Source organism: Lactuca sativa, chromosome 8 (assembly GCF_002870075.4).
Source record: "Lactuca sativa cultivar Salinas chromosome 8, Lsat_Salinas_v11, whole genome shotgun sequence".
Lineage (NCBI taxonomy): Eukaryota > Viridiplantae > Streptophyta > Magnoliopsida > Asterales > Asteraceae > Lactuca > Lactuca sativa.
Genome location: NC_056630.2, coordinates 52,278,597 through 52,305,479, shown reverse-complemented (window position 1 = coordinate 52,305,479; position 26,883 = coordinate 52,278,597). Strand labels below are relative to the sequence as shown.

The following is a 26,883-nucleotide window of genomic DNA, read 5'->3' as shown; positions in this document are numbered from 1 at the left end:
TTCTATTTTATAAATGAAACTGACTGTATTTGCATTTGTTAAGGGGATAATACTAGCAGTTGCAAAGGTATTCCCCAATGCAGAACATAGGTTTTGTTTGAGGCATATTCAAGAGAATTTGAAGAAACAATGGAAAGGAAAAAGAGTTGAGTGACTTGGTTTGGGAATATGGTAGAGCAACAACATTAAATCACTTTAAATATGCAATGGATGAGTTGAAGAAAATGAATGATAAAGATCATGCTTGGTTATGTAAGATTCCTGCAGAGACATGGTCTAAATCTCACTTCAGTGGTATGTCATTTAGAAGTTGTCGAGTTTTATGTTTTAATATAAAATTTGTAATTTCTCTTTTTGAATATGTTTTTCATAGGTAGGATGTACACTGATTTTTTGGTGAATAATCTTTGTTAGGTATTCAATGCTAAGATATAGGAAGGTAGGGATAAACCAATCATCACCTGCTTAAAGTATATTAGAGAGTATCTCATGAAGAGATTGTGTGTTGTGCAAAAGGAAATAGATAAGTGTCAAAAGGAACTAAGTACTACTACAACTATAATTTTAGAGGAGATTAAGACTGAAGCAGCAAAGTATGTAGCTAAGTATAATGGGACAGGAAAGTACCAAGTTGCAACCACATGGCAATATCAGTATGTGGTGAACCTAAATGAAAGAAGTTGCACTTGTAGGTTCTGGGAGATTACAGGTTTTCCATGTAGGCATGTTGTTTCTGCTATATGGAACAAAATTGAAAATGGAGAAGATGCCCCTGATGTTGAGGATTGGGTCCATCCTTGCTATAAGTTATCAACATGGAGAGACATGTATCTGAAGAAAATTGATCCAATAAATGGTCGTTCAATGTGGCCAAAAAGTGATTGTCCATTCATTTTAACTCCACCAAACATCACACACAGGTTGTTATGTCAACTAGGCTAGATATGTATTTTTAATTCCAACATGTATGTTAATGTTTTAAATATAATAAATACATATGTGTAGGTTGGGAGGCCAAAAAAGAAGAGAAGGAGAGGTGTTCATGAGCCCAATTGCCAAAACACTAAATTGAGCAGGAAATTTCTTGCAACCACTTGTTCAAAGTGTCATAAGAAGGAGCACAATTCTAGGACATGTAAAGGGCAGGGAGGCATTGGTGAAGTTGGATCAAAGGGGAAGACACAAGGAAAAGGGAAGACACGGGCAAAAGGGAAGACACAAGGAAAGGGAAAGGGTAATTTAGGCAATTATGTTAAGTAGTTAGTTGGATGTTTGGGTAGTTAGGTCTTTTGAAACTTAAATTATGGTTTGGTTGTTTAAATTATGGTAATTAGGTCTTTTGTAATGTTTGTATGGGTTAAGACCTTCCATCAGTAAGTATGTTGAAAGTAAGTCTCATGTTTGTATGGGTTAAACACAGACTTGTAATGATTTTATCAACATTTTGCTTATGAATTACCCTCTCCAAACCTTTCTCAAAAAGATGCATGTATAACAATGTAGATTTGAAATACCATTCCTAACCATTTGCAAGATGCAGTTATAACAATGTATCACACGAAAATGCACATCAAAACCACTGATTTATAATAAAATACATAATCATCATTTCCATTAACTTAATGTTTTACACTTCATACAACAAAATGAAACCAAAAATACCCATTCCATCACAATCCAAAACCCCATGAACTAGTTAGATGCGTACAAAAGAAACCAAAACCCCCCATCCTATTACCATCCAAATCCTTACCGGTTAAAATAAAACCAAAAAAAAAAACATCCATGAACATAACAACATCAGTTGGTAGTTCCACAGTCCTACACTTGCAATCGCAACCCTCTCTTCCAATCGATTCATTGATCTTATCAAACCTGGAATCACCACCAATGCCATTGCACACATCGGTGGGTCAACCCACCGTACGAACCCACATCTTGAGCAAATCAAAAATTGCCTTCCTGGGTTACGATCCGTCCATGAGGTCAACTTCGTTGTTTCCATTCCACATCTACAAATCGCCATCTTCGACACTCGCAGAATTCGTTTTTGCAATTGGATGCACAGTAGAGTGAGAGTAGAAGAGGGGGGGGGGGGTGCGAGAAGGGTTTTCAAAATATGGACATGCATTTGGTTATAACGAAGAGGGCACTAGACCTGTCGAAAAAACCCGAAACCCGTTCTACCCACCCGAACCGTTCCGAATTCGGGTAGAATGGGTCGGGTAGAACGGGTAACGGGTATGAACATTCGGGTAATAGGTTAACCCGAAAATAATATAGGTCGGGTTTTAGGTATGAATATTTATTTCCGGGTATACCCGAATACCCGAATTCGTTTTTTAAATAATACCAAATATACAATGCAGTCATATACGTACACTTCAAATAAAACAAAACCCTTCGTTTCCTTCTTATGAACGACGGCTCGACAGTCGACGCAAACTTGCAAAAGGAATACGACACTGAAGCTGAAGTCCTGAACCGTCATCACTATTCTCAGTTTCTCACTATCGTACATAATGGAATTAAAAAAGTACATAACATATTATAATGATTTGTATTGTTATTATATATGTGCATGTTAATTGTGTGAAGTATTTTTCTACCCAATTATTTATTAAACCAACCAACATATAAAAATAAAAAAATAAAAAAATAAAAAATTATCAATAAGTGTCATTTAAGAAATTTTCGGGTATACCCGATAATTACACGACCCGGCCTCAAACCCGAATACCCGAAACCCAAAAACCCGAATTACAATATAGGTCGGGTATCGGGTATTATTTTCTTAAGGAAATACCCGTTCTACCCGAACCGTTCTACCCGAAACCCGGAAATTTTACCCGTTTGACACCCCTAAAGGGCACAAGTGAAAAGACCGATTTTTCCTTACATTATTTTAATGACATAAGGGTTAACGGTGGGGTTCTAACGGTGTGAGGGATAAGGACCATCTGTCAAAAGTTTTGAAAATACAGGGACCATTTATGAGAGTTTTAAACCACGGGGACTAAACTTCAAAATCTGGGAAAACACAGGGACCATTTATGATGTTTTTTTTCAAAAATGAAATATAATAGGTATATTTGTTTGGGGTAAAAAATGGATTAGGGTTAGAGATGAAACACTATTTACTCCAATTTTAGAGGAAAAAAAATGGATTGGAGATGGTCTTATAATAATGTTTTCTTGGCTATTTACCCCTTTTATATAAAAGATGATTATTTTTACCTTAAACAAACTTTTCAAAATTGTATCTTAATTTATTTCTATTCATTTGTTATTATTTAATAAAAAGGACCCCCACACAACCAACACCCCAATCAACTCCGTCGGTCCGTCCCACCAATTGTTAGTATATACTTTCTTTTGTTGAGCCTACATAGGAGGGAAGCTAGACCTGTACAAAAAGATCGGTCTTGGACTGGACCCAAAAAAAGACGGAGAGTGAAGCGATCTAAAACAAGAACGGGCTGGAAAAAACCGGTCCTAAAAAAGACCAAACTGAAAAAAGACCGGCTCGAGACCGTCCCGAACCGATCCAAAAAAGACTGGACCATTTCGAGACGGGTCCGAGACCGAACGATACCGGTTTGGAAAAATAGACCGGTAACCAATTTTATAAATATATCATTTTTGTTAATTATATAATTTTTAATTACAAATTATCTAACTTATTTCATTTTTTTTTTCTTTTATTGAACTTAAATTATCATTATATATACATACTAATTTAGAAGGACCAGTTGAACAGGTCTTTGTTGTGATTGGATAAAATCAAAATTTCTTTTTTATTATTTTCTGTCTATTTCTTTTTTTTTTCATTTTTTTGTTGGTTTACCTATTTATACAGTTATTTTTTCTATGATGGATTACATGTGTCATGACGTCTGCCCCTGCATCCACGTGTTCCTTTTCTGGTGCCAGTGTCCACCGCTTCGTTCTTTGGAACACTTTGATCCTTCCACCGTCCACCGCCTAGAAAAGATTTATTCGATCCTTTTAACGTTCTAGGACTTTCCATCGCTCTTTCTGCTGCGTATCCTTTTAATCAGACGACCACCACCGCCTCGATCTCCCTCTGCCTCAATTGAAAAAAGGGCTAACTCTACTGATGAACATACGTTCTTCGAGAAACTGTCTAGCCGCCTCCAACTCGACGTCTCCTCCGCCTTCCCCACAGTCGACCGCCGACCGTCTCACAGTTGTGCTTCCATTTTCCTGTTCCGATGAGTTCGACGATATCAAATCGTTGATTTAGCACTAGACGTGTGTAGAAGGTAGTGTTTGGAAGCTTAGGATCCCGAGATTCTCATCCTCAACAGCTTCACCATCACAAGAGTTTCCCCCTATCTGCTAATAAAGTGTTTACACCTACTGCATCACTGCCTGATTTTGCCAAAACATGATCTTGACAACGGTGTCCTCCACCGTTTCCCTACATCTCCTCCTGATTGCATCCAAAAGGGCACACTGATGTCGTTAATGAACTGCTATCAAAGAATCCGACCAACCCACAATTGGACCGACCAACTCATATCAGTCATGGGGTTAGTTTATCTCTCTGTTGGGTTTGTACACTACCGATTGCTTCCCTCTACACAAGGTACTTCCCTCCTTTGCTTCGCCGTCACACAATCGATTTCATTTTGCTGCTTTTCGAATTTTCTTCTGATTAGACGATGGCCCTGACTCGAATTTTTGACTGCTTGAGAGTTCAATTTTAGACTATTTGAGAATTCAACTTTCGATTTTAATTATATAAGCCCTAATTTCTTCTGTATATCCTTCCATTTATCAATTGGGTTTTTGATTCGAATTATGTTCTTACTGATCTGGGAATTGTTTTGACGGTGGTTTTTTTTTAGCTAGAACGAAAGGAAGTTGATATCAAAAGGAATGCTGCTCTCTCAGCTGCTAAGTATGCAGAAGCCTGCCATGAGTTAGGATTGCAGGGAATCAATGTGAAGCTGGAACTACTAGAAACTGCAACAACTTCATTGTCCGACACATTTAGCAAAATGCTTCAAGTTTTGAACTGTGATTCCGTTTCACAAGCAATCGAATTCTATTCCAATTTTGTTAAAGATGCTCACACAGAATAGGATGTAAGTTCATATAAAATTTCATTCATTTATTGGTTTATACTTTATAACATTTAACAAAAAGTTAATTGTTTCATTGACAGAAAGATCTGGAGACTGTATTGCCAAATCTAAGGGATATCATTGACAACCCTTCGCCTCTTGAAGTTTCTGCAGCTTCTGAAGTGTTTGCTTATGTTAATGCTGAAAGAAGTTCTAACAATGAGATAAGTTTTGAAGGTGATGTTGCAGGTGATAGTATTGATTGGGATATTATTTTGGATAGCTCACAGAGTGGTTGGGATATTGGTATTGTGGAGGATTCGAGTGATGGATTTTTGTGCCTATGAAGTTGTTGATGCCAGTGAGATTCTGGAAAGTTCTTTAAAAGATGGAATGGAATCTGATGAGACTAATAAAGAAAAAATGGTATCAAAAATCTCTTGGGATATTGGTGTTGAGAATCTTGAAGACGGATCAACTCAAAATAGTGCCTTGATAGTTGTAATGCCATCAGGGATGAATGTTTTAATGGAAGTCAAGGAATCAAAGTTAGGAGTCGGCTTCTAGAGACAAAGTACGTGAGTAGGATTGTTGATGATCTGTTTGAGGTATTATATTAAATTGCTCTTTTCTTTATATTTTCCACATTAAGGGGTCGTTTGATAGTTGCTGACTAAGAAAATGCTGATTGAGAAAGGTCTGTCTGAGTAATAAGTTCTGACTGAGTAAGAAACTATGTTGTTTGATTATACATCTGAGTGAATGTGCTGACTGATACAAAATGACCATTTTACCCTCATGCTCTTTATAATAATAATAATAATAATAATAAAAGTAATAATAATAATAATAATAAAAGCAATAATAATAATAATAATAATAATAAAAGTAATAATAAAAAATAATAATAATAAAAGCAATAATAATAATAATAATAATAATAATAATAATAATAATGTATACAAAAAACTTCCAGCATAATAGACATTAAATATACTATTTTAGAGATTAAAACACAAAAAAACCGTTTAGCTTGCTGGTAAACATCATTCTATGTATAGAGGAGACCCGAGTTCAATTCTCGTAACCTCCAATTACACTTGTTTTTATCCAAGGCCAAGGGTATTATTGTAAAGTCTTGCTTTCTTTCTCAGTCAGCCTCCTGCCAACTCCTTTCTCAGTCAGACATTTCTTACCGAGTCAGATGGCCAGAATTGGATTATCAAACACATTTTGCTGACCGAGTCAGCATCCTTTTTTATAAGTTAGAAGGAACTTGCTATGAAAAAATAAAAAGTATTGGAATCTACACATTGATTCTTTTTTTTTGAACCGTATGCATCAAAAGACGCCTGTACGGTTCCGAAGGGATTTGACCCTAATCAACCGACTTTATCGAGAAAGATTACTTTTTTTAGGTCAAGAGGTTGATAGCGAGATCTCGAATCAACTTATTGGTCTTATGATATATCTCAGTATCGAGGATGATACCAAAGATCTGTATTTGTTTATAAACTCTCCTGGCGGATGGGTAATACCGGGGGTGGCTCTTTATGATACTATGCAATTTGTGCAACCAGATGTACATACAATATGCATGGGATCAGCCGCTTCAATGGGATCTTTTATCCTGGTCGGAGGAGAAATTACCAAACGGGTCAGACGCATATCAAACGGGGCCTAAGTGTTGAGTAAATTACATTTTTGGTGTCAGATTAAAACGTTTCTGAATATAAGAATCATGGAATTAACAAATACAGAGACATTGTCATTACAACATCAAGTTGAAGCAGTAGCTCCATTTGTGTTACAGAAGTACGCTTCTAATGCCATCCGGTCAATGTTATCAAATGTCTCTTCAGCTACATAACTTTTATTTAAAAGTATACATAGTTTTGAGTTTTGACCATTGGTCAATGTTCAAATTTCTTGAAAGATTAGTCAGTACGCTTGAAGAAAAAAAGCATCATGAAGCGAAATTGAAAGAGGGGTTAAAAGATTCAACTATCAAACGCATGGAACTTCAAAATTCATTTACCTCAGTAAGTCCATGAGTGTTGTAACTCATTGCTCATTAGGTTAAGCCGTTAAGGGGTTAGGATTCCTGTTCGTTTGGAAATTTAATTCTAACAGACTAACATAGCAACAAATTAACCACAAAGATATTATTGATTTCTTCTTTTATGTATTAACATTTTTAGTTATGAAATTTCTATTCTTAATTTTTGCTATATTTGGATAGATAATCAATTCTTTATTTTTGCCATTTAATTTTGATAAAAGATCTTACCAGAAGATTTGGTATACCACGAATATCAAATTACTCTTATATTTATATGAGGCATAAGAAATGACTGTGGCTGATTAAAAGTAACTGCTTTGATTTTGTTTTAATATAGTTGAAAAAATGGAGCAAACTTTGAAGCTTGTGTTCTTGTTCCTGTTATTGGTTTCTGTGTCTGGTAATTCTTTTTGTCTCAAGAACAAGCACTCCAATTAACATCATGTTTTATTTCTAAGACCATCCGTTATACCTACCACATACCACATATGTGGTGGGTGCCACATCAGCACCACATTCCACTACCACTAACATATGATATTTACCACTAAACACACCACTCCACCTCATTTTTTTATTTAAATTTAATTCAAAAATACATTAAAATCATTTTTTTAATACTAGTTTTTCCATTAAATTAAAATACCAAGTTACATTAAATAAAAACTACATTAATTGAAATTAAAAAAAAAGATAAAAATAACAATCAAAATAAAACTTACATTAGTTAAATTTAAAAAAAAAACATAAAAAAAAACATTAAAAAAAATAAAAATTCCAACCATAAATAAAATAAACTACCCCCTACGCCTACGTTGGGCTCGAACCGACTCTTTCATTCCAAGTCTTCGCCCTCAAGGTCGTCCGCTTTCATTTTCAAAATTTCCATATCGGTTTTTGTTTGGAGTGTCTCTTGTGCCTCTTGAAATGATGTTTGTGCTTCGATCATTTTTTGTTCCATCTGAGTCATCACCTCGGCCTTCGTTTCTTGAAGTTGCACATATCAATCAAATTTATCGCCAAACATATCCATAACACTATCGAAATGCCGATCAAATTACGTTGAAATGGCGAGATATTCGACTAAAATGCACCGAGTTTGGAGGAATCTACAACAACCTCTTAAACATACGCAAAAGCGGCTCGAACGATTTGATGTTTTCAAGGCGGCCATGGACCAATTTGAAAAAACAACGCCAACACGCAAAACTTTTCCGTATATGAAACCGTGGCTGAAATTGAAGGACGCCCCAAAATGGAAAGAGCAAACGGAAGGAAGTTCCCAATCTTCCGGTTCAAAGCATTCGAGAAACCCCGATGGAACTTCTCAACAATCGGACGGCCGAACACACATCGACATCAATGACGATTCGATAGATCTTGAAAACGACCAACCTCTTCGTCGGCCCGTTGGAAGAAATAAAGCAAAAAAAGCGGCGTCAAACTACTTTCAAAACAGTTAGGTCTTGGTAGAAGATTTCATTTATACTAATAGGAATCATAGGGATTTCTAAGGTTTACCAAACACTTTCAATTACTTAGAAACATTTCCACACTTATACGAACTTTCTTTCAGAACAATGTCAAGTCTTTCATTACAAGTTTTACAAATCAAAGACACATTAATACTTATGAATTCACCAGCTTTTTGGCTGATACTCGCTTTCAAAATAACGTGTATTCTCAGGTCACAAATAGACAGGTACGACGACTAGGTCTTGTGAAGACGGAGCAGTCCAGGCTCGTCTTATTTTCTGATTATTCATTTTATTGTTGTATATTATGAAAGAACACACTTGTAATTAAAATTATACTGTTGTATATTATGAAAGAGCACACTTGTAATTAAAATTATACTATTAATGCAATGGATGATGTTGTTGCTTGTTTACTACTTTACATTGTTATGATACATTACATGACGTCCTCCGCCCCAGAACGTTTCCGCCGTTCTCGGTTTTGGGGTGTGACAAAAACCACTAATCAATTTTCTGCTAATGAATCTGAGGTCGCGGCAACAATTGGCAACATGATTGGATTCAACATTGATGCAAAGAACCCAGTGCTTAGGGCAATTCTTGGCAACTCCGGCGAGAAGGTTGGTTTAGAATGAATTTTTTATCCATGAATGTTAGTGGAATCAGAGAAGACTACAAATTTCAGTGGGTTAGGAGGCTTCGTTCACAACACATAATTTCTTTCTTGGCTATTCAAGAAACTCAAATTCTCGACGCTGAAAATATTGACGTGCCCTTGTGTTGGGGTTCTGGTGATGTCGAATCTGTTCGGATAAATGCTACATGAAGATCAGGAGGGTTGATCAACATGTGGGATAATAGGGTGTTTACTCAGGTGGAATCAATTACAAACCGACATTTCATTTTTACGATGGGGCGTTGGATTGGAGTACATGAACCAATTTTCTTCGCAAACATTTATGGTTCGCAGTCTGATTCAGAAAAGGCAACCTTGTGGGAAGAACTACCAATTTTAAAACAGAACAAAGGAGGTATTTGGGTATTGATGAGGGATTTTAATGTGGTTCGTAGACCTGATGAATGGTTCAATTCGGTTTTTTGTGCAAGATCAGCAAGTGATTTCAATAACTTTATACATGAAAATGGTCTCATTGACATAAAGATGGGTGGGCATCGTTTTACTTATTTCCACAATGGTGATCTCAAATTAAGCAAGTTGGACCGTTTTCTTGTTTGTCCAAAATTCATCGATCTCGCACCATCTGCAACAGTTATAGCTTTACCCAGGGAGATATCTGATCACTGCCCTATTCTTCTTTCTACTTCATGGTGTGATTTTGGGCCTCCTCCATTCAAAATGTTTAACTCGTGGCTATCGAGAGATGGGTTCGAGAAGGTTTTCATTAGTGCCTGGAACAACTTCATTGGATACGGAACACAAGACTTATATATGAATGCTAAATTGAAATGCATTAAATAGGCTATTCGTGTGTGGCGAAGGGCTGATCATTCCAAGGAAGAAGCGGAACTAAAGAGAATAAAAGAAGTTGTTCATAAATTGGACATGGAGGCGGAGAGTAGGCTACTATCAGATGAAGAACTTGAAACTCGGAGGCTGGGCTACAAGGACATAATTGAAATGGAAAAGATGGGGGTGATGGATGCAAAACAGAAATCAAAGATACGGTCGGCGGTAGACGGGGATGAGAACTCCAGACTGTTTCATGGGTTCATCAACAACAATAACAGGAGAAATCGCATAAATGGCCTCATGATTAATGGCAACTGGTGCACGGATCCTGTTATCATAAGATCGGAAGCTCTAAACTTCTTTCAATCCAAGTTCCATGAAGAGTGGCCTATCATAACTGCTTTCCGAAGTAACTTATTTCGAAAAATTACTAACAATGACAAGTTGGCATTAAAGGCCCCTATAGCACTCCATGAAATCAAAAACGCGGTTTGGGCCTGTGGGAATGACAAATCCCCTGGGCCCGATGGATTTACATTCAAGTTCATAAAGAAATATTGGGAAGTTCTACTGGGGGATCTTGCGGCGGTGGTGAAGTACTTTGAACTACACGGAAAAATCGATCCTTCTTGTAATTCATCCTTTATATCTCTGTTACCTAAAATCAAAGACCCGCAACAGTTAAAGGATTACCGCCCGATAAGCTTGATTGGGTGTATATACAAGATCATCGCAAACATTCTAGCGGTGAGACTAAAACTTGTTATGGGACAATGCATTGATGAGGTACAAACAACCTATGTGGTGGGGCGAAATATCCTTGATGGTCCACTTTTAGTGAACGAAATATGTGCTTGGTCGAAAAAGGCTAAAAAACAAATTCTACTTTTAAAAGTAGATTTTGATAAAGCTTTTGATTCCGTAAATTGGGAGTTTCTAAATAACAATCTAATTTAAATGGGTTTTGGCAATAAATGGAGGGGATGGATCAAAGGTTGTTTAACATCCTCAAAATCATCGGTTTTGATCAATGGAACTCCTACGAATGAGTTCACAACTTCTAAGGGAGTCTGCCAAGGGGATCCTTTGTCCCCACTTCTTTTTATCACAGCAATGGAAGGCTTAAGTGTTGCAATGAAAGAAGTGTGCGTGCATGGAGTTTTTCAAGGGTTGCAATTACCGAATGAAGGCCCAACCATCTGACACTTGCTATATGCCGATGATGCTTTATTCATTGGAGAATGGATCGAGCACAATATCAAGAACCTCGCAAGAATTTTAAGATGTTTTCATGCATCTTCGGGTCTAAAAGTCAATTTTTATAAATCTAGAGTCTATGGAGTGGGAGCAAATTCAGATGAAGTTGCTTGTTGGGCATCACCTCTTGGATGCGAACCGGCAATTCTTCCATTTAACTATCTTGGGGTACCGGTGGGTGCCAATATGCGTCTTAAGAAACATTGGCAACCGGTGATTGAAAGATTTCAAAATAAGCTTACCCATTGGAAATCGAAGACTTTATCTTTTGGCGGGAGATTAACACTCATAAAGTCAGTCCTCGGGAACCTTCCTACTTACTTCATGTCTCTTTTTGTTGCACCTACAGGCATAATTGACAAATTAGAAAAGCTAAGGCGTCGGTTCTTGTGGGGTGGCTCAGAAGGTCAGTCCAAGATTCATTGGGTATCTTGGGATAAAATCATTGCTAACAAGACAACATGGGGTCTAGGAGTTGGATCGATAAAGGCTTTCAATACTGATTTGATCATTAAATGGCGGTGGAGGTTCAAATCGGAATCTGAGTCGGTTTGGGCAAAAGCAATTTCAAGTATGCATAATCTGGCGGGCAAACTGGACCACATCTTTTCTTTAAAAACTCTGACCGGGGTTTGGAATAATATCGCATGCTCGCAAAAGGATTTGGATAAATGCGGAATTACTCTTGGGATGGTGCTTAAAAATCAATCAACAAATGGGGGAGCGGATTGGAGATGTCCTCTCACAACCACAGGAGACTATCAGGTCAACGCTTTGAGAAAAAAATTGGACAATTGCATTCCAGTAAATATTGGAAGATTTGAATGGGTGAAAGAGGTCCCGATTAAAGTAAATACTTTTATTTGGCGTGCAAAACAGGGTCGGATTCCAACTACAGAAGCCCTAGCGACAAGAGGGGTCAATGTGAATCATACAACCTGTTGTAAATGCGGTAATGAAGAGGAATCAGCGGACCATGTGCTGGTTCAATGCTCATATGCTCAAACGATATGGAATTGGATTTTAAAATGGTGTAATGTTCAGCAGACAAACTTTTCCTCAATTCATGGTGTTCTTGATTTTGCTTCAAATTGGGGTAATTGTCCGAAAAAAGGAGGAGGTTGATAGGAATTTGTTATGCAGCTGTTTGGAACATTTGGAAATAACGGAATGAACCGGTGTTTAACAACAAAAGGATGCATCCATCTAAAGTGGCAGATCTTATTATTTCTACAATGTTCACTTGAGAGAAATATAGGGGCAAAACAAAAGCAATTAGATGGTCTGAACAGTGGCGAGTCTAGAAAGTAAAATCACGTGGTTCACTAAGTGGGTTCAGTAGACAATGAATATATATATATATATATATATATATATATATATATATATATATATATATATATATATATATATATATATATATATATATATATATAGTCATATGTCTATCCCGTATAAAGCGGGAGAAGAAACGACGTGGTAAAAACACCTATTTGTTTTGCCTTTTTTCTTTTATCTATGTTTAACTTATTTTGAACTATTTTTATTGGATTATATCTTAAATGAATTGAATATTTGGCCATAAAATATAAAATGTGGTCTTTAAGAATCTTGATTTATACCTTTTTTTCTCAAAAACATAAAATTGATTTAAGGTAGTTCACTTTAAATATTTAAGATAGGTCACAATTTATATTTATCAATGAACTCTTATAAGGAAAAGAAAATTAGGTGGGTCAAGTGACCCACCTTCAATACACATAGACTCGCCCCTGGGTCTGAATGGCGTTTAAACCCTTTCATTGGGTTGTAATTTATCTTGTTTTCATTACATCGGGTTCAATTTTTCATTGTATGTTTTTCCTAGCATCTTGCTGGGGGCCCCTTTTATTAATATATATATATATATATATATATATATATATATATATATATATATATATATATATATATATATATATATATATATATATATTTCATTTGCTGGGTCAAAAAAAATTTAAGTTGTGGCACCTACTTACAGATTCCAGTTCAGGAAATCAACATTGCATGAAGATATATAACGAGCACCTCCACTTTGTTCACCCTCTAATCATTAATTGTTGTCTATATGTTAATGGTTTAATTTTCCTTCATAAATCTCTTGTGGAATCTCCACAATTACAAATTCTTACCCTTATACTGGCTGCAAGCCATATAACGTCTTAATTTAGCAAGATTCGATATTCGTCCAAACATCCAAATCTAGTCCTGTGGTCCATTGCAGGCTAGGAAATAATGAAATAATTTGCGGCAGAAGTTCAAAAATTTGTAAAAATAACAAGAGAACTCAATTTTAATTCCATTATATCAAAATAAAGGAGGGTCAAGATTTGAAGTAATAAAAAATTTAGTATTTTTTTACGCATGCTTAAAGGAAAACGGAAGGTTTACTCAACGTGAGCCTGAGATAAATTAAAATCCCTTGATTTTCTCTGAACTCTCTCTCCTCTCTCTCTCTCTCCTTTCCAACACACACATACATTCACATGCCCTACCCTATCAAACTTCCCAGAAGCAAGACGCCAATGTTTCCCTTTGTAGCAGGAGGTCAGCCAATCACACTCACACAGATCAGGTCCTGAAGTCTGTTTCTCATCACAGTAAGCTGCCCCCTTCACTTCAATTATGCCTCATTTTCTCTGTTCTAGTGAAATTAAGTCCGTCTTTAAAAGTTTTTGAACGAGTACCAAGTATTTAAAAATTGACTTACATGAGATTTGAAGAATGTCAAAGCGATATTGAAGACAATTGGCACTAAAATTCATCTTTTATTCAAGAAGGATCAGCTAACTTATAGCCATTACATCAAACAATATAGAAAGAAAAACTGGAAAACAGGAGCTAAGAACAGAACAACTTCAATGGTTTAGTAATGACATAATCCAACTATTTTTCAGACCTGCAAAATTCAAGCTTCACAACTTGTTGATTCACCAAGTCGCTGTGATAGTGAAATCCAACATGGATGTGTTTTCTTTTCCGATGTAACACCAGATTCTTTGAGAGTTTTATGGTTAAGCTATTATCACATAAGAGACTTCAACAGTTCCATTTGGTATCTCTTAAAGTTCCTCAAGTAGACCTTCTAACCAAACAAAATTACATGCACATGTTGTGGCCATTTGCATTTTCGGTCTTCCATGTCACAATTATAGTCACTATCTGTATACACTTGTAGCTTTTCGTTGAGTTTCTTTCCAAAGTGCAGCCCAAATCTTTTGGTGACTTTCACATATCTTAATACACATTTTGCTGCAGCCATGTGTTCGTCCTTTGGATTTACCATGAATTGGGATAGAAAGACTAACCACATACACCAAATAAGGACGCGTGATTGTTAGATAAATGAGGCTTCCTACAAGACTCATGTATTTTGTACTATTTGCTTCCTCCCCAAGTGTGTACCAGGGGCAATTGCGCTTGACATAGTGTGATTTCATTTTGATGCATTTCTACACCAAGAACGTATTTCATTTTTCCTTAGTCTGTCATTTCAATCCAACATTTCATCAACTTCAATCCCCAAATATTAATCCGAACATTCAAGTGCAAAATATGTTATAATTTTACCAAACATTACATAAATCCTAAAACCAAGGTTGTAAAAATCGTTCGGCGGTAGCTCGGCGGTCGACTGGCGATAAGCGATTAATCGGACTAGGCGAAAATTAATCGAGGACCCTTAATTATTAAAAAATTATTTAAAAAATTAATATTCCCTAAAAACCTAAGTATTCGATAATTTAAAATTTTAAAATATTAAAATTTTGAAATTTTTTGTGTAATATTTTAAAAATTGAAAGATTAAAAATTTGAAAATTTAAAACCTTCATGTAATATTTGAAAATTCAATTTTTTGAATTTTTTAAAAAATTCCTGCCAATGACCGCCAAGACCACCAAGAGCCGTCAAGTACCGCCATGGCTGACTTTGACCGATTTTGACTGTCGAGCACCGTCAAGACCATACATTTTCCAGAAAATGTGCCATGTTTATTGTCACAACTAGCATTATAACTAGGAAATTCTATTCCTGTGTAACCATCCAGTTATTGTAAATCTTATACTCTAAGTAAATCTCACACAATGCTCATTAGACTCATCAATCACGTTCAACAAAGAGACTAAAAACCCTAAAAATCCCGGTTTAAGTTCATATTGGACTAGGAGTTTCTTATTGGGCCTAATGGACCAATAAGCACCCAGCTAAACGTTATTGGACTTAGAAACCCTAACTGGATCCTAATTGGACCTAATTCATAAATCTAAAACATATTGTGTCATTTTGATCTAGAATAATTCATTCTAACCCTAATGAGACTTATTGGGCCATAACTAATTCAATTAACCATTAGTGATCCATAAGCCCATTCTTTTATTCTAATTGGGCCGTGAATGCTTCCAAGAGCCCAATGGGCCGAAAAATCCTATGTTTAGGATCTAAATATCCTAACTAAAGTTAATGGGCCCAAACTACTCCACAATTATCTTCTTGGCCGAAAAATCTCAGCCAATGAATGAACAAAAAAAGGAAAAAGAACAGAATTAGGGAGTTGACTTTGGAATGCCACCTCTATGTGTTATATGCATGTCTTGTGTGATTGCTTAACTTATTTGGTAAAAAGATGTTAGATCTTTGTAGATCTAGAAATTTTAAGTAATATTGAGCAAAAGTCTATGAACTATGACATTATATACATCACATTATCAAGCCAGAAATGATTACATGTTTAAGATACAAAAGATTTCAACAACAACAACCTTGTTAAAAGGTCCAAAATTGTCAAGAAATCAAAAGATAAAGGTAAAAAGTTCCATTTAAGCTTTCATAAGGTCCAAACAGGTCCTACATGAATATAAAGGTATTTTCTATGCTAATCATACTTTAAAAAGGTCAAAAATGAAAATTTAAGCTTAATGGGCCAACATTTGGGCCTCATAGTTTTTGTGTCCCAAATTGCGAAAAATTGAAATTTTTTGGGGTTAGAAATGAGAATTACCCAATGTTTGGAGCATAAATGTAAGTAAACCAAATTTAAGGGTAAAAATAACAATTATTTACAAATTGGACCAAAAATGTAAAATTTTCCAAAAATTGGGCCGAAAGTGTAAATTTTTACAAACAAGGGGTTTAATATGCACTTTTTTGTAAAATAGGGTTCTAAAATTGAAAATAAAACTTTTTGGACTAAAACAATAAATTTTTAGACATTTGAGAAAAAATTGCAAATTTTTATAATTTATGGACTATAGTGTCATATTTACAAACTTTTGGCCTTAATTAAACATTGGAAGGTTATTGGCCAAAAATGTCGTTTTTACGAAAAAGGATATTTTTAATATCAAACTAATAAACCTCGAGCTAAAACAAACAACAGATTAAAACAAACAAACGAAACACATACATAATTATTTATTGGACCTAATATTCACGATCTTGGCCATTGGACCCTAAGGGCCCAATTAAATGCATATTAAGCCAATGTTTTCCATGACATGTTTAGTGGCCCTTACGAACCACTTAAATGTTAATTTGAGCCTAATTTATGGGTTAAATGTTTATTGGGCCTTTGTGGCCTATTTTCATGCCTATTGGGCCTAAATTACCCTTTTATTATGTTATTGGACCCTTGTGTCCCATTTACATGTTAATTGGGCTTGGAATGAAAATTCACATACTTTGTAGATCGAAAATATACTTTTACATAGTTTATGAATTTGTATACTTACCTGTGGAATGGAAAATTCTATAACTTACGCGTAAAACATTAAACATGGGGAAAATCTTATCAAACGGGAAAGGTTGAGAAACTAATAAGACTTGTCGGTTGGCACCTCTGAGTGTACAATCGTAGCCTATAGTTTATAATTAGAGTTTCCTGGATGGAAAGCGAGAGTTTGTGTATAGATCTATACAGGGTGACCTCGCACGCCATAGCTGCTCGCTACAGCTAGACTAGGCCAGTCTAGGGCGACAACATCCTTAGCAAGACCGGCATATGGAAAAATGCCAAGACGGACGACTTAGTCATTATCATGCATGGTCATAACGGCTCATGTAAGGATTCAACACCACTTAAACACATAGAAGATTAATTCTTAAATTGTGTCAACACGAAAACACTTAATCAAAGAGACAAGAACCTAGACATTAAGATAGAAAATATCGGATTTTCTGGGAAAAATATCCATATACGTTTTTCACTTATTCATGATACAATGATTTTAAACTAGACTCATATACATTATAACTATGAATTTCACACATGAAATCATACTTGATTTTCTCATCATTTTCAAACAATTTACAGAAAATATCGAATTTTCTGGGTTTTTACGAAAGATACAAAGACTTTTATTCAACCATACTTATTAACTCACCAACATTATATATGTTGACTGTTTTCAAAATAACTTGTATTCTCAGGTAATCGTTAACTTGGACGAATTGCAAGTGTGCTTGTTTTCGTTTATGTAATATTACTTGTCGTATTTTTAACAACTTGAACTTATGTAATTTAACAATGCATTGACGTAAACAATGCTGATTGTATTGTGTAATGTTGATGATGAATGTGTTATGTTTCATGTATATTCATTGTGATGATTATTCAATTGTTAGTCACACGAGCCCCCGAATGTTTCTGTCGTCTGGTTATGGGGTGTGTGATGGGTTTTGGCCATATGAACATTCCTATGTGCACATGCAAACCCTAATGCTTGGATCCAGGTTTCTCTAATTAAACATGCATTGAATCCAAGACTTCTAATGACTAATAGAGCATAATAACATAAGAAATCAGAATTAGAAGTTTACCTTGAATTACTAGCTTGATCTTCTTGTCCTTGGAGCTTTAGAGTCACAATTGTCACTCCTCTAATGGCTTACAAACAGCAACTAGCAAGAGGATGATTTGAGAGAGAGGAGAGGGAAGTGAAAATCGGCCAGGGTTTCTTTCTAAAGCACAAGTGCCGATTTCCTTAACCCTTGGGGTCTATTTATACTTGTAAGGCTCCTAGGGTTTCACCCTTAAACCCTAATTGGATAACTTAGGCCCTAAGCAATCCAATCCCCTTCATGATAAGCCTTTGGACGATTTTCAAGGCCTATCCAAAGTCCTTAAAACCGTCCACCATTATCCATAAGGGATTTATAGCCCAAAGTACAACTATCATACAATTGACAGTTTATACCCCTTTATTTAATTAATCTCTTTAAGTCACTAAATTAATTCCTAATTAATTTGTGACTTATATTAATCAAATAATAATATTATTATTCCTTATATTATTCTCATAATATATTAATAATATTTCTTTTCTCATAATAAATCATCCTGTCAAGTTGCTATGGTGAAGGCAACTGATATGTGTGTTTTTATATATATTTATGTGAAACATATCTTAATAGTTTAGCTTTTATTATTATTATTTAGAACTAAAATATACTTAAATATGATTTGAAATATTTAATTACAGTAAAAATAGGAGTTGGAATGCAAAAGGAAGAGAATGGAGCTGAAAAGATGCAAAAAGGATATTGCTGGCAGATTGAACCCTCTTCAGTGTTTCGGGTATATCTGATGACTCACAAGTCCAATTGACGAGATTTAAAATGTTCTGAAACAAGACGAAATTTCCTACGACTTATGTGATAGGGACTTTCGGCTAATTTGTGACATCCCCAAAATCTCGGCCAGAAAAGACCAATTTCATTTATGCTTTTTAAAATAATTTCAGAGTAAATCCTTTTGATTTAAAAGTGTTGCGGAATTTGTTCCCAAAACAAAACATGATAAAATAATATTTATCAAAGCATTTCATCAAGAGATGCATTTTCATTATATAATCAAAACTCGGGATGTCATGTTCCAATACAGACCATAAAGCATAAACGATAACATTACAAGTCATTCAACAAATATATACATATACAGACTTGTAAACAAAACAACTCGATAATTCATCCATCTTACGCCCTTGCGCCACTTCCTGTAATACAAATAAAACTGAGTGAGTCAGGCTTGGGAGCGTGGTGAGCATATAGGTTTTCAACCCACAATAAATAAATTATATTTAGTTTCACCAACCAATCACTATCCCGATTACCCATTCCCGTTATCCTCACTTTACGTCCCTAAAACAACATCTATCTCAAGGGACCTAATCTACGATTTTCATCGGGACAGACATTACTGCTAAGGGGTTTCCTCAACAATAGATATCCTAAAGGAAACCATGAGGGGGATAGAGTACACCGGTGAACACATCGTTCACAACACCTACAGGTTATGAACCTGCTAGCGTTCCACTGGACTGTCTAGAAAGAGTCCGTGGTCGTTATCCATACTCCGCTGAATAACTAGATCAACAACAACAACAACATCGAGGCCTCTCATCGGTTTATTACACACCAACTATCTACCCATGTTCTACCCAACATATTAGTAGATAAAAATATATATTTTCATGAATAGTTTAAAACCTGTATAGCATTTTCATTCGATATATATATATATATATATATATATATATATATATATATATATATTCCACATAACAGATGAGGCACACCCACATAACACGCATTTCATAGAAAGCAATTCAGATCTATGAGATGGAAGAGAATGAATATACATTCACACACATAACAACAAAATTATACACATAACACGTATTTCGTATAAAATACTTCATAATCATGCGTTAGAAGAAAGTAACCACACACTCACATGTATAAACCACAATATACTTAATACACTCAAACCATACTTGTATTATTATCGTGTTTATGAAAGGTAGTATACACTCACTTGATCAGAAGATGATCGGACAACACTACGGCTTGTAGAAGTAGTAATCCTCAGCAGATCTGGAAGATCTCTTCAAAAATCGAACTTCTCGCGGGCAGAGCTTCGGCTCGGGAACCGCACTTCTCTGGATCTTCGGGATCTCGGGACTTGCTTCGGGGCTCGAGAATATTACCGGGGCTTCGGGGTATTTCTGGCATGCAAATCGATGCAAAACGGGAGAGAGAGAAAATAGCAAAAGAACTCGGCTGCCCTCGCATCCTATTTATAGGAGGCTGGAGCCTTGGAGTATGCGAGGCGTACAGGTCTGAAATCGTCATTGCGTTCGTCATCCGAAGATCTCGAGTGCGAAGGTCGTCATGCTTCGTTGTACGCGGGGCGTACAGCAGTACACTGGGCGTACTTCGGATATGCCCGGTGAATCCTCTTCGGATAATACCGGGTTTAATAATTAAATTTAAATACAAAATATTTAATAAACTTCGGAAATTCATATCTTCTTCATATGAACTCCATTTTCGATGTTCTTTATATCCATGCGTAGGTGAGACTATGCTCTACAATTTCGTTTAGACTTCGTCGGCTAATTTTGAATTTATTTTTATTATTTATTTTTAATAGGCCGGGACAGAAAAACTTCGTTATAAATTCATAACTTTTTCGTTTGACGTCCGTTCTCGCCTAACTTTTCATCGCTTCGATACCAACAACGAGACCTTCGATCCTCGTTTAGATTGCTTTGGCTAAAAACCGCTCGATCCCAAATCGAGTATTTCAGGCTGCATACCGCTAAGCCGAAACTTCAGAAAATCATAACTTCCTCACACGAAGTCAGATTTGGGCGTTCTATATGTATTCGGAAACCTCATTTCAACTACTACAACATTAACCAAAGATATCAAGTTTATTTTACACTTAATTTTTTACGCTTATTTTTATTCTTAATTAATCCAACCACATAATTAAGCAATTAAGAACAAAACACATAATACTCAAATAATACAATTCTATTATTTCAAAACGGGTTACAAAGGTTAACCTAGATTGTTATATCAACATTAATGACAAGCCCAGAAACACAAGCGTTACATAATTCGACACTTATCTTATCCAAAATCGGCCTTGAAGATAAAGCATAAAAGCTGGACAGAAATTCCCTCCAAGTTACTTATTCCCCAAGGACCACTTTCCTTATCTTTATTTGCTTAATCCCTAAGCCACATTAGTTTCCTCATTCTAATCCAACTCTAATACTCCATATAATTCCATCTCCATCAACTATAAATACCCCATATCATTCCACCAGTTTCATAATCTATGATATTCCACTTCGACTTGTGCAACAAGAAAGCTTCATAGTTGCAGTTTTGAGGGTCTAGGAGGCGGCCGGAAGGCCGTTAAGCTAACGGGAGCGGAGATCGGAATGATTAGAGGGCGGATACATGTCGGTAATCATGTGGGTTGTTAACGTGACCATGTTTAGCATTCCACTGTGTTACTATTATGTATTTAGTTTTTGATTTGGGTGTAAAAACCTTTTACTTTGTGTTTATGTTTGAATGAAACCTTGATTATTAGACTAATTGCTATATTGAATTGTTTGTTTATGTTTAATTTATCTTGCCAAGCTTGTTAAAAGATCCTTACGTATTAATGATAATTATTTGTTGTTAATTGTTAAGTGAATTGAGTTGTGTGAACACCTGCTTGATTGCTTGTCTCTTATGATTTTGATGACCATCGAGATTATAAGTCTAGGAATAACGAATGTGAGACTAGGATTAACTTGGAATAAGTAAGTTAATGTGTAAGCCTTGTTTGATGACCATCAACAAGAGGTTAAATTGAATGATTAATTTGATTAACTATATTTACAAGTCTTGCTTGATACGAACTGAACACTAGGAAGCATGTTAGTTTAATCAACTGATCACTGTTTAAATTGACTTGTTTGCTAAAGGATTAGTTATAGTGAACGCGAATCTAATCATTTTAGGAATCGGTGAACATGAATAAATGATTTTTTGTATTCATCTGTCTATGTTTTTAAGGTGTAATTTATCTAAACCAAAGTACCTGAAGAGATTTGCTTTCCTGTTAGTTTATCGAGAGTTGTTATTTGTTAGTTTGAGATTTATTAAACTATTTTCTTTATTATTTTCGTGTGACCCATAACCCATAATCAAATATATTAAATTAATTCACCACCGTTCCCTATGATCGACACCCGACTTACCTAAGCTATACTGTAATCTGACTAGGTACACTGCCTGTAAGTGCATAGTTAGTCTAAGTTTGTTAGGTTATAAATATTAAAATTAGTGGGTACTTTTATGCACATCAAGTTTTTGGCGCCGTTGCCGGGGAACGGCTTTCAATAAATTTAGTTTATTTGATTATTCGTTATTTGTTTTTAGTTAGTTTTTTATTTTATTTTTTTAGTTTTATTTTCGTTGATATCATTTCACTTGTCGGGAAGGTTTTTGTTGCTATGTGCAGGAATTTGTGATCATACACATTGTTTAGTTTTACTTTTTGCATGGGTTTCGAGATTGCAAGCGATTAGGGAATTCTTGACTTGTTTAGTTTACTACTTTGTTGATTTGTCCAACTCAATCTATGAGGCGTAGTATAGCAAGGCGTGCCGTAGTGGTTAAGTGGAAGACCGAGCTCTTGCTGTTCTTGACTAGTTTGGTCACTTCTTGTTCTACTTTTAGTTAATGGTGCAAAGAAAACAAAGGAAATAGTCTGACAGGTCCTGAAAGATTTTGTTTTCACAAACCACTTCTTGCATGCAATGGATTTAATCAACAATTGTAGCTTGATTTCGACGAAGACGAGTGATTGTGATATCCTTTTTCGTTATTTTGGTTTGCTATTTTTTTTAGTTATTTTAGTGAGTTTTTATTTTTATTTTTATTTTTAGTTTGTTTAAAATTTTGTTTTCCATGTTGATGCTCTTTGATTGATTTAGATCTTTGTAGAATTTTCGCCCTTAGAAAGCTGGCAGTAAGTTCAGCTGCTAGGTCCGACTGTTGCCAGACAGAGCCGAGTGAGCATTTGAAGTTTATAGTCAAGACCCACGATTTCTAATAAGTGTGGGGTGTGAGTTGATATTGTGAGAGTATATTATTTAGAAGAGTGGCGTTTCTACCATATTTTGATTCCTATAGTATGGATGAGCTGTTCCCACATCGTGGAGTTTTATTTCGACGCAAGGTAGAAGTATCATCCCAGATGCCACGACATGGTTGACACTTTCCTATGTCGTGGGGGAGATTTTCATCGCAAGAGGAGGGTTTCATTCTTGATATCACGACGTGGCCACCAATTACCACATGTGGCCATGTTATTATTCATAATAAAGATTACACATCACTTGACGACATGATGTGGTTGACACTTTCCCACGTCATGGTTATTACACATTGCATTTATTTGCAATCTTTTGCACCACATTTTAGAAGTTGGCGTTCTTGGTTTTATTTACCGGCATACTCAGAAACAGCAGTTCCAGTTTTCAACACATTTATGGAGCAACTTTTAGCAGCCCCATTCGATCTCGCCACAACTACCCCAGGGGAGTCTGTTCATTTTTCTCCCTTTTTACTGTTTTTATTAGTTTTAGCGTACAATGAGGGCATTGTATGAAATAAGTGTGGGGTAGGGGGTCGAAAAAGCAATTTAACCAAAAATACCTTGAGGTTAAGAAATATATCTGAGGATTGATTCGGAGGGTTGCAAAAATGAACGTCGTATAAGCTAAGGGGTGAAGGTTCATTAAGATTGTGAGTATTTAGGAGTGGGAAGTTCTTAGGAACTATAGACACAAATACATGCATTGCGGTCTTGGGATAATAGATGAGTTTTAAATGGATTATTCTATGCGATATTGGTGAAATAATAAAAGTCAGTTTGCTTGGGGGCAAACAAAGGCTAAGTGTGGGGTATTTTGATATGTGTGTTTTTATATATATTTATGTGCAACATATCTTAATATTTTAGCATTTATTATTATTATTTAGAACTAAAATATACTTAATATGCTTTGAAATATTTAATTACAGTAAAAATAGGAGTTGGAATGCAAAAGGAAGAGAATGGAGCTGAAAAGATGCAAAAAGGATATTGCTGGCAGATTGACCCCTCTTCAGTGTTTCGGGTATATCTGATGACTCACAAGTCCAATTGACGAGATTCAAAATATTCTGAAAACTAGACGAAATTTCCTACGACTTATGTGAGAGGGGCTTTTGGCTAATTCGACTCTTATCTTATCCAAAATCGGCCTTGAATATGAAGCATAAAAGCTGGACGGAAATTCCCTCCAAGTTACTTATTCCCCAAGCACCACTTTCCTTATCTTTATTTGCTTAATCCCTAAGCCACATTAGTTTCCTTATTCCAATCCAACTCTAATATTCCATATAATTCCATCTTCATCAACTATAAATACCCCATATCATTCCACCAGTTTCATAATCTATGATATTCCACTTCGACTTGTGCAACAAGAAAACTTCATAGTTGCCGTTTTGAGGGTCTACGAGGCGGCCGGAAGGCCGTTAAGCTAACGGGAGCGGAGATCGGAAGGATTGGAGAGCGAATACATGTCGGTAATCATGTGGATTGTTAACGTGACCATGTTTAGCATTCCACTGTGTTACTATTATGTATTTAGTTTCTGATTTGGGTGTAAAAACCTTTTACTTTGTGTTTATGTTTGAATGAAACCTTGATTATTAGACTAATTGCTATATTGAATTGTTTGTTTATGTTTAATTTATCTTGCCAAGCTTGTTAAAAGATCCTTACGTATTAATGATAATTATTTGCTGTTAATTGTTAAGTGAATTGAGTTGTGTGAACACCTGCTTGATTGCTTGTCTCTTATGATTTTGATGACCATCGAGATTATAAGTTTAGGAAAAACGAATGTGAAACTAGGATTAACTTGGAATAAGTAAGTTAATGTGTAAGCCTTGTTTGATGACCATCAACAAGAGGTTAAATTGAATGATTAATTTGATTAACTATATTTACAAGTCTTGCTTGATACGAACTGAACACTAGGAAGCATGTTAGTTTAATCAACTGATCACTGTTTAAATTGACTTGTTTGCTAAAGGATTAGTTTTAGTGAATGCGAATCTAATCATTTTAGGAATCGGTGAACATGAATAAATGAATTTGTGTATGCAACTGTCTATGTTTTTAAGGTGTAATTTATCTAAACCAAAGTACCTGACGAGATTTGCTTTCCTGTTAGTTTATCGAGAGTTGTTATTTGTTAGTTTGAGATTTATTAAACCATTTTCTTTATTATTTTCGTGTGACCTGTAACCCATAATCAAATATATTAAATTAATTCACCACCATTCCCTGTGATCGACACCCGACTTACCTAAGCTATACTGTAATCTGACTAGGTACACTGCCTATAAGTGCATAGTTAGTCTAAGTTTGTTAGGTTATAAATATTAAAATTAGTGGGTACTTTTATGCACATCAGCAACCCAAAAGGACCATGCACAACCGGGTCAAATACTTGCCTAATATAGTTGCAGTCTTAGACACTATTCCAACAGTCTCCCACTTGGATAAGCCTAGTAACTATATATACAAGTATAATCTGATTAGCAATCATAGCTCTCAAAGACGCTTTCAAACTCTGATCTAATCAATCTTGTCCTTTATATAAGGGATCGTACAATACTCTGTTTAGATATCATGCTGACAATTCTATGGAATCAATTTGTCTAGCATTTGGTTTCTCGATCTCCGATTTATTCGACATAGAACTTAATTGAACACATCAATTCAGTTCTGACTGGGCCCTACACATAAGTCAATTCAAATCATCGAGCGGCCGAGATATCGCTTTTACCCTCTTAGGATAAAAGTAACAGATAAAGTTCGACTTATATGCATTTACTTATTCATTAATCAACTATACACACCAATGCGTTTTATAACATCAAGTTACTGATGCGGTGTCGCATTATCAATGTACAACAATTAACAAATAACAAACCATATATCTAGGTTTTAAGACCATATGATATTATCGTCTTGCGATCACCCCTTTTATCACATTCCATAAGGTGATTCCACAAGCGCGGGTTTGTTCCAATGCTCAAAACTAGTTCATAAGTACTCATGAACGTTGCAACAAACTTTTGCTATATCTAATACCATTTAGACAATCTACATACCAATTCATGACAATCTTCATTCATATATACTTCCAACATATGAACGATTGTGGACAATTTGAATAATTCGATTATTCTTAATAAACTTGATTATTCTGGAAGTCAAAACATGCAAAGTGAAACAATAGTTAAACAATTAACATAAGACAGTAACATTACTCATAAATAATACTCTTTTATTTAATCATCAAATGTTAATTACATTTATCTATTACATGTTTCCAATACTATCTAATCTATACTAATATCATCCTTTAGCCCAATACTCCTAGCATGCTGCAAGTGCTTAACCCTACTCAGTCCCTTCGTACGCGGATCTGCTGGGTTATCTTCTGATGATATCCTCTTCACTATGAGTTGTCCTTCTTCTACACGATGTCTAATAAAGTGATATTTTATGTCGATATGTCGAGATCTACCTTGATCCCCCGGTTCCTTGGTCAAGGCAACCACTTC

General features: G+C 35.5%; 1 pseudogene; it reads left to right on the top strand.

Annotated features, from left to right (window-relative positions):
• Positions 1 to 206: 206 nt before the first annotated feature.
• On the top strand, positions 207 to 6,963 carry LOC111904515 (CDK5RAP3-like protein; annotated as a pseudogene).
• Positions 6,964 to 26,883: the final 19,920 nt, after the last annotated feature.